The 9,306-nt window shown below is 40.2% G+C and overlaps 1 protein-coding gene across 2 annotated transcripts in view; it reads left to right on the forward strand.

The window, feature by feature from the left end:
- The window catches only part of ATP5MF (ATP synthase membrane subunit f), a 140,104-nt gene that overhangs the window by 6,731 nt on the left and 124,067 nt on the right, over positions 1–9,306 (forward strand). Inside the window, exon 1 of one of the 2 annotated variants that reach the window (XM_050784185.1) lies at positions 4,950–4,953. The exons of the other annotated variant lie outside the window; for it this stretch is intronic. The gene's annotated coding sequence lies outside the window, so the exon portion shown is untranslated. Of the gene's footprint in view, positions 1–4,949; positions 4,954–9,306 lie in introns of those variants that run through there. 2 annotated transcript variants of the gene reach the window in all.

The following is a 9,306-nucleotide window of genomic DNA, read 5'->3' on the forward strand; positions in this document are numbered from 1 at the left end:
TACTGATATCCAGGGTGTGAACACACTGTGTTCGCACCCTGTGATATTATTCATAATATCCATGATATTACCACTGACATCCAGGGTGAAAAGGCAATTTTAACACACTGTATTATGTTCATAACATCATCAATATCACTACCGATATCCATTGTTTCACACTGTGATATTAATGAAATATCGCTGTTACATTTATAATATACAGTGTTTCCACACTGTGCTATGTATGAAATATACTATCCAGTGTTTCCACACTGTGCTATGAAATATTATACTATTCAGTGTTTTCACACAGTGCTATGAAATATTATACTATTCAGTGTTTTCACACAGTGCTATGAATGAAATATTATAATATCCAGTGTTTCCAAACTGTGCTATGAATGAAATAATATTCAGTGTTTCCACACTGTGCTATGAATCAAATATTATAATATCCAGTGTTTCTAACATTATGCTATGAATGAAATATTATAATATTCAGTGTTTCACACAGGGATATGAATGAAATATTATACTATGCAGTGTTTCCACACCGTGCTATGAATGAAATCTTAAACTATCCAGTGTTTCCAAACAGGGATATGAATGAAATATTAAAATATCCAGTGTTTCCACATAGGGATATGAATGAAATACTAAAATATCCAGTGTTTCCACAAAGGGATATAAATGAAATATCACCGTGATATTTATAATATCCACTGTTTCCACACAGGGATAAAGTTGAAATCTTGCTGTGATATTTATAATATCCAGTGTTTCCACACAGAGATATAAATGAGATACAGCTGTGATATATATATAATATCCAGTGTTTCCACATTTAGGGCTATAAATGAAATATCAATGATATTTATAATATCCACTCTTTATGCACAGAGATATAAATGAAATATCCCTGTGATATTTATAATAGCCAGTGTTTCCACACTGTTATATGAATAAAATATCACTGTAATATTTATAATATCCAGTGTTTACACATTGTGATATTAATGAAATATCTGTTATGATATTTCTCAGTTTACACACTGTGATATTAATGAAATATCAGTTCTGATATTTTTCATATCACAGTGTTTACACAGAGTGTTTACACACTGTTATTAATGAAATATCACTGCTGATATTTATCATATCATAGTGTTTACACAGTGTTTACACACTTTGATATTAATGATATATTGCTTCTGATATATCAGTGTTTACACAGAGCATTTACACACTGATATTCATGAAATATCACTGCTGATATATCACAGTGTTTACACAGTGTGATATAAACGAAATATCCGTTCTGATATTTTTCATATCACGGTGTTTACACAGAGTGTTTACATATTGTGATATTAATGGTATATCGCTTCTGATATTTATCATATTACAGAGTTTACACACCGTGATATTAATGAAATACCGCTTCTGAAATTTATCATATTGCAGTGTTTACACACAGTGTTTACATACTGTGATAATGAAAAATTGGTTCTGATATTTATCATACCACAGTGTTTACACACTGTTTACACTCTGATATTAATGAAATAACACTTCTGATATTTATCGTATCAAAGTGTTTACAGTGTTTACACAATGTGATATTAATGAAATATCGCTTCTGATAGTTATCAAATCACAGTGTTTACACCGATCTTTTACTCACTGTGATATTAATGAAATAAAGCTTCTGATATTTATCAAATCACAGTGTTTACAGAGTGTTTACACACTGTGATATTAACGAAATATCGCTTCTGATATTTATCATATCACTATTTACAGGAACTTTACACTCTGTGATATTGATGAAATATTGATTCTGATATTTATCATATCAGTGTTTACATGCTGTGATAGTGATGAAATACCCCTTCTGATGTTTATCATATCACAGTGATTACAGGGGGTTTACACACTATGATACTGATGAAATATCACTTCCGATATTTGCCATATCATTGTGTTTACAGAGTGTTTACACACTATGACATTGATGAAGTATCGTTTCTGATATTTGTCATATCACAGTGTTTACACAGCGTGTTTACACACTGTGATATTGATGAAATATTGTCTCTGATATATGTCATACCAAAGTGTTTACATAGGTTTACATACTGTCATATTGATTAAATGTTGCTTCTGATATTTATCATGTAACAGTGTTTACACGCTGTGATATTGATGAAATATTGCTTCTGATATTTATCATATCAGTGTTTACAGGGGGTTTACATACTGTGATATTGATGAAGTAGCCTTTCAGAGTGTTTACAGTGGGAGTATCACCTGTGATGATATTATTCATAATATCTAAAAGACATTACTCCTAATATCACAGTGGGTGTACACCACGTGATGATATTATTCACGGTATCTAAAAGATATTACTCCCAATATCACCTTGGGTGTACACGCTGTGATATTATTTACAATATCTAAAAGATATTACTCCTAATATCACCATGGGGGTACACCCTGTGATACTATTGACAATATCCAAAAGATATTCCTTCTAATAAAACCGTGGATGTACAGCCTGTGATATTATTTACAACATCGAAAAGATATTACTCCTAATACTACTGGGGGTGTAGACCCTGTGTGTACAAAATGTGATATTAGTCGTAATATCTAAAAGATATTCCTTCTAATATCACAGTGGTGCAGTACACTGTGTGTACACCCACTGTGATATTGTTCGTAATATCTAAAAAAGATATTACTCCATATATCAAAGTGGGTGTACATCCTGTGATATTATTTGTTGTATCTAAAGAAGGTAGTACACCTAATATCTCAATGGGTATACACCCTGTGTGTAAACCCAGTGATATTATTCATGATATCTAAGGGAGATATTACTCCTAATATCACAGTGGATGTACACCCTGTGTATACACCCTGTGATATTATTTGTAATATATAAGGGAGATATTACTCATAATATTACAGTGATATTATTTGTAATATCTAAGGAATATATTACCTTTAATATCACAGTGGTTGTACACCCTGTGTGTAAACCCAGTGATATTATCCGTAATATCTAAGGGAGACCTTACTCGTAATATCACAGTGGGTGTACACCCTGTGTATGCACCCCCTGTAATATTATTCATAAAATGTAAGGAAGATATGACTTCTAATATCACAGTGGGTGTACACCCTGTTATATTATTCATAATATCTAAGGGAGATAGTACCTTTAATATCACAGTGGATATACACCCTGTGATATTATTCGTAATAGGTAAGGGAGATAGTACACCTCATATCACAGTGGGTGTACACCCTGTGATATTAATCATAAAATCTAAAGGAGATGTTATAATATCACAGTGGGTGTACACCTTTTGATATTATTTATAATATCTAACAGAGATACTACTTTTAATATCATGGTGGGTGTACACCTTGTGATATTATTTGTAATATCCTAGGGAAATATTCCTACTAATATCACAGTGGGTGTACACTCTGTGATACTATTCAATTATTTGTAATATTTAAGGGAGACATTACCCCTAGTATCACAGTGGGTGTAAACCCTGTAATATTATTCGTAATATCTAAGGGAGATATCACTCATAATATCACCATGGGTTTACACCTACTGTGTATTATATTACTCATAATATCTAAGAAAGATATTACTCCTAATATCACAGTGGGTGTACACACCCTGCGATATGAGATGTAATATCATCCTTTCCCCACCTTAATGTCACGAACAATATCGCAGAGAAATGTACACCTTCTGCGATATGGGAAGTAATATCATCTTCTCTTCCCTTGGATATTACAAACAGTATCACAGACTTTGCACACACAGGGTGTTTACGATATTGAAAATCATATCATCTTCTTCCCTGAATATTACAAACAATACCACGGGGGGGTGCACCCCCTGTGACATTGGGAGTAATATCATCTTCTCTTCCCCTGAATATTAAAAACAATATCACAGGGTAATGTACACCCGCTGCGATGTTGAGAGTAATATCCTCTCCCCTCACTGGATATTACAAACAATATCACAGGACGTGTACACCCCCTGCGATATTGGGACTAATATCATCCTCTACCTTTCTAAATATTACAAACTATATCACAGGGGAGTGAACATCCCCCTGTGATATTGGGATTAATATCATCCTCACCCTCCCTGGATATTAGGAACAATATCACAGGGGGGTGTACACCTTCTGCGATATTGGGAGTAATATCATCATCTCCCCACCAGGATATTACGAACAAAATCACAGAGGTGTATACACCTCTTTCAACATAGGGAGTAATATCATCCTCTCCCCCTCTGGATAGTATTAATAATATCACAGGGGGATGTACACCACCTGCGATATAGGGAGTAATATCATCCTCTCCCCCTCCGGATATTAAGAACAATATCACAGAATGGTGCACACCTCCTGCGATATAGGGAGTAATATCATCCTCTCCCCCCCTTGGATATTATGAACAGTATCACAGGGGGGTGTACACCTCCTGCGATGTTCAGGGTAATATCATCCTCTTCCCCCCTGAAAATTATGAACAATATCACGGGGCGTTGTACACCCCCCATGATATTCGGAGTAATATCATCCTCTCCTCAGCTGAATATTACGAACAATATCAAAGGAGGGTGTACCCAACCTGCGATATTGGGAGTAATATCATCCTCTGCCACCCTGGATATTATGAACAATATCACAGAAAATGTACACAAAGGGTGTTTATGATATTGGGAGTAATATCATCTCCCCTCTGGATATAATGAACAATATCTCAGTGGGGTACACACCCCCTGCAATATGTGGAGTAATATCGTTTTCTCTCCCCCCAAATATTACGAACAATATCGCATGTGGGTGTACACACCCGGCGATACGGGGAGTAACATCATCCTCTCCTCTTCTGGATATTATAAACAATATCATAGGGGGGTGTACACCCACTGGGATATGAAGAGTAACATCTTCCTCCCCGCTGCGATATGGGAAGTAATTTTATCCTCGCCCTTTCTTGATATTATGGATAATATCGCGGGGGGGGGTGTACACCCCCTGCGATATGAGGACTAACATCTTCCTCTCTCTTCCTGGATATTACCGACAATATCACAGGAAGGTGTACACCCTCTGTGACATGGAGAACAATATCATCCTCTTCCCCCCTGAATATGAATATCACAGGAAGTGTCCGCTCCCTGCTATATGGGGAGTAATATCATCCTCCCTGCCCCTGGATGTTAAGTACAATATTACACGGGGGTGTACACCCTCTGCGATATGGGGAGTTATATCATTCCCTCTCCCTCTTGCTGTTATGGACAATTTCACAGGGGGGTGAACACCTCCTGCGATATGGGAAGTAATATCATCCCCTCCCCGCCAGATGTTATGAACAATATTACAGGGGGGTGTACACCTTCTGCGATATGGGGAGTAATATGATCCTCTCTCCCGCTGGATGATAGGAACAGTATCGCAGCGGGGTGTACACATTCTGCAATATGGAGAATAATATCATCCTCTCCACTCCTGGATGTTACAGACAATATTACAGGGGGGTGTACACACCCTGCGATATGGGAAGTAATATCATCCTCTCCACCCTGGATATTACGGACAATATCACAGAGGCTGTACACACCCTGCGATATTGGGAGTAATATCATCCTCTCTTTTCCTGGATGCTACAAGCAATATCACAGGGGGGTGTACACCCCTTGCAATATTGCGAGTAATATCATCCTCTCCCCCCGGATATTACAAACAATATCACAGGAAGGTGTACATCCCCTGCGATGTTGGGAGTAATATCATACTGTCCCCCTCTGTGTATTATGAACAGTATCACAGGGATATCTACAACGGCAGCGATATTGGAATTAATATCAACCTCTCCCTCCCTTGATATTATGAACAATATCACAGTGGGGTGTACACCCCCTGAGATATTGGCAGTATTATCATCCTCTTCCCCCCTGAATATTACTAATGATATCATGGTGGGGTTATATTATTCATAATATCTAAGGGAGACATTACTCCTAATATCACAGTAGATGTACAACCTTTACTATTATTTGTAATATAAGGAATGCATTACTCCTAATATCAAAGTAGATGTGCATTGTTTGATATTATTCATAATATTTAAGGAAAACATTACTTTTAATATCACAGTGGCTATACATCCTGTGATATTATTTATGATACCTAAGGGAGATATTGCTCCTAATATCGCAGTGGGTTTATACCCTGTATGTACACCCTTTGATATTATCTGTAATATCTAAGAGAGATATCACTTCTAATATCATAGTGGTTATACACCCTGTGATAATATTCATAATATCTAAGGGAGATATTACTTCTAATTTCACAGTGGATGTATACCCTATGATATTATTCATTTCAGGGAGCTATTACTCCTAATGTCACAGTGGGTTCATAATATCTAAGAAAGATCTTAATGCTACCATCACAGTGGCTGTACACCCTGTGATATTATTCCTAATATCTAAGGGAGATATTACTCCTAATATCACAGTGAATGTACACCCTGTGACACTATTCGTAATATCTAAGGGAAATACTACCTTCATATCACAGTGGGGGTACTCCCTTTGACATTATTCGTAATATCTTAGGGAGATATTACTCCTAATATCACAGTGGGTGTACATCCTGTGGTATTGTTCATAATATCTAAGGGAGATTACACAGTTAGAGAGGAAACATTAGCTGCAGGCTTTACTGACATGGGCTACAGCTTCAGGTTAAAAAAGAAGGAAAAAAAAAAGTCATGGCTGGGCACAGTGGCTCACACCTGTAATCCTAGCATCTTGGTAGGCCAAGGAGCGAGAATAGCTTAATATCAGGAGTTCGAGACCAGCCTGGGCAACATAGTGAGACCCTGTCTCTACAAAAAAAAAAAATTTTTTTAATTAGCCGGGCGTGGTTGTGTGGGCCTGTCGTTCCAGCTACTTGGGAGGCTGAGGTGAGAGGATCACCTGAGCCCACAAGGTCGAGGCTGCAGTGAGTGATGATCATGCCATTGCACTCCAGCCTGAGTAACAGAGTGAGACTCTGTCTCAAAAAGAAAAAAGAGAAGGAGGTGGATAAAGGGAACGAAGAAAGGGAGGGAAGGAGGGAGGGAGGGAGGGAGGGAGGAAAGGAAGGAAGGAAAGGGAGGGAGGGGGAAAAAAGTCACTAGTCTTGCACCACAACGCTTCTAAGTGTAAGGCTAATCTTGTCCATCTGATCTGAGAGCATGGTCAGAAGGACAAATAAACTCTAAAGTTTTGTCTAAGCCACAAAGATCAGCCGGCTAGATCAGCTCCTCCCCCTTGCTCTTCCGAGGCCCCTGCCCTGGGGACGGACAAATGGAGTCCGGGGACCTCTCCGTGGGCTGGATCCAATCTCCGACGCTGCTGCAGCGCCAAGATCTCCACACATTCACAACATGATGCAAGAGACAGGCAGTCACTTCAGGAAAGGGAGAGAGAGGGCAGGTACAAGGGCAATGGTAGGCGGAGCTTTCCCCAGAAGGGTGCCCAACCGAGAAGGCGTTAGAAGCTGCGTTCTTTCTCCAGGAGGGGATGGGAGACAGCGAAGACCCCTGATCATGACTGCAGGAACGCAGCCAAGCCCTTAGAAACCGGCGGCGGGCCCCGCCCCTGCGACCAGGAGCCCTGCAAGCTGGGCCCCGCTGTCAACCGCGTTTCCAGCCGCTACGGTGCTGACCCCGCTTCTGTTCGCACGGGGGCGCGCAGCTCGCCCACTCACCCTAGAGGGCGCAAGGAAACCGCGGGGTCAGCTGCGCGCACTTCGGAGTCTATTCTGGGCGGCTCGGAGGCCTCATCTCGATAGCGGGCCCTCCAAGAACCGCCCTGGTCCAGAGCAGGATAGGATGGGGGTTCCCCAAGGGAGGACTGCAGGAAGATGGAACGGGATTTCTTCACCTGCCCTTCATCGCCTAAGTGGGCCTACACTCTAACTGGCTGTCCCTTCCGTGTCATCGCCACGGTCCCCATGTGCACCCCGTTTGTCCTCCCCTCTTCCTGCCCTATGTCGCCTCCCCTCAACTTCACCTCCTTTCGTGACCGCTGGCCGGGTTGACCCTGCGGGGCCTGCGCTCTTCACCCTCAGGCCAGCCTATTCTTGTCTCCCTGTGTGCACCCCAACGCCTCCCAGTTTGGCCTGGAGTATGTATTAGGTTGGTGCAAAAGTAACTGTGGTTTTGCAATTTTTTACAAATAGCAAAAACCGCGATTACTTTTGCACCACCTATAAATAGGCAGGGGGAACGGACAAGAAAAAGCCTTAGAGAAGGCGCCAAGAGCCAATCACCTAGCCCGCCAGGAGTATTGGTTTGCCAGAGGCATGAGATATATTGAAGCAGAAAAGGAAGAAAAAAGATTAAGGAGACAAATTGTTCATGATAAGGGGTTTCCTGATAAACTCAGAAACAGCAACTACCAGTTATGAAGCATTTAAACTGACACTCATTAATCCTCACAACGGTCCTGTGCAGGTGGTGTTTTTTTTTTTACCATCTTACATTCTGGAGCTGCAGTTGGTATGTAACAAAGGCAGCATTTGAACCCTGGCCTGCTCATACCAGAGCGGGGGCATCTAACTGCACCCACAAAGGACAATGGAGGAAGACTGTGTCATTATAACATGAGCAAATGGGGAAAAGACAAAAACAAATGCTTTTATTATGCCCAGGTTGTAAATTTATAAACACGAATGAAATACACATACAAGAGGATGAGGCAGGAAATCACTTAAACCTGGGAGGCAGCGGTTGCACTGAGCCAAGATCGCATCACTGCACTCCACCCTGAGCGAGAGAGCAAGATTCTGTCTCAAAAAAAAAAAAAAAAAAAAAAAGTGGTTCCATATGATACAAATGTTAGAAAAAGGACAGATGTTAGTTTGCTGACTCCGGCAAGGAGTTACCTTTTGGGTGGTAGTTCTCACCACAGCCCAGGATGCCAATGTATTCTCTAGTTACATGTTAAGATCTCCAAATCCAGGGCATCCCTCCTCAAACAATGCCAGTCCTACACTGCTAAATGTTTACTGAATGAATGGATGAATGAAGGCAACATTTTTAGATGTGGGAATCCCACAGTGCTTGGTTCTCTAGATTAATCTCTAGGGGCCTCCTTTGAACTTGGTTCTTCAACCTCCTCAGTTGCCCACATACTTCATCCTAGGGTGAGGCATTTCTCCAGACTTCACTTATTACCTTGAAAGTGCCATACTCTCACATGTAGCCTTG

This window comes from Macaca thibetana, chromosome 3 (genome assembly GCF_024542745.1).
Source record: "Macaca thibetana thibetana isolate TM-01 chromosome 3, ASM2454274v1, whole genome shotgun sequence".
NCBI lineage: Eukaryota > Metazoa > Chordata > Mammalia > Primates > Cercopithecidae > Macaca > Macaca thibetana.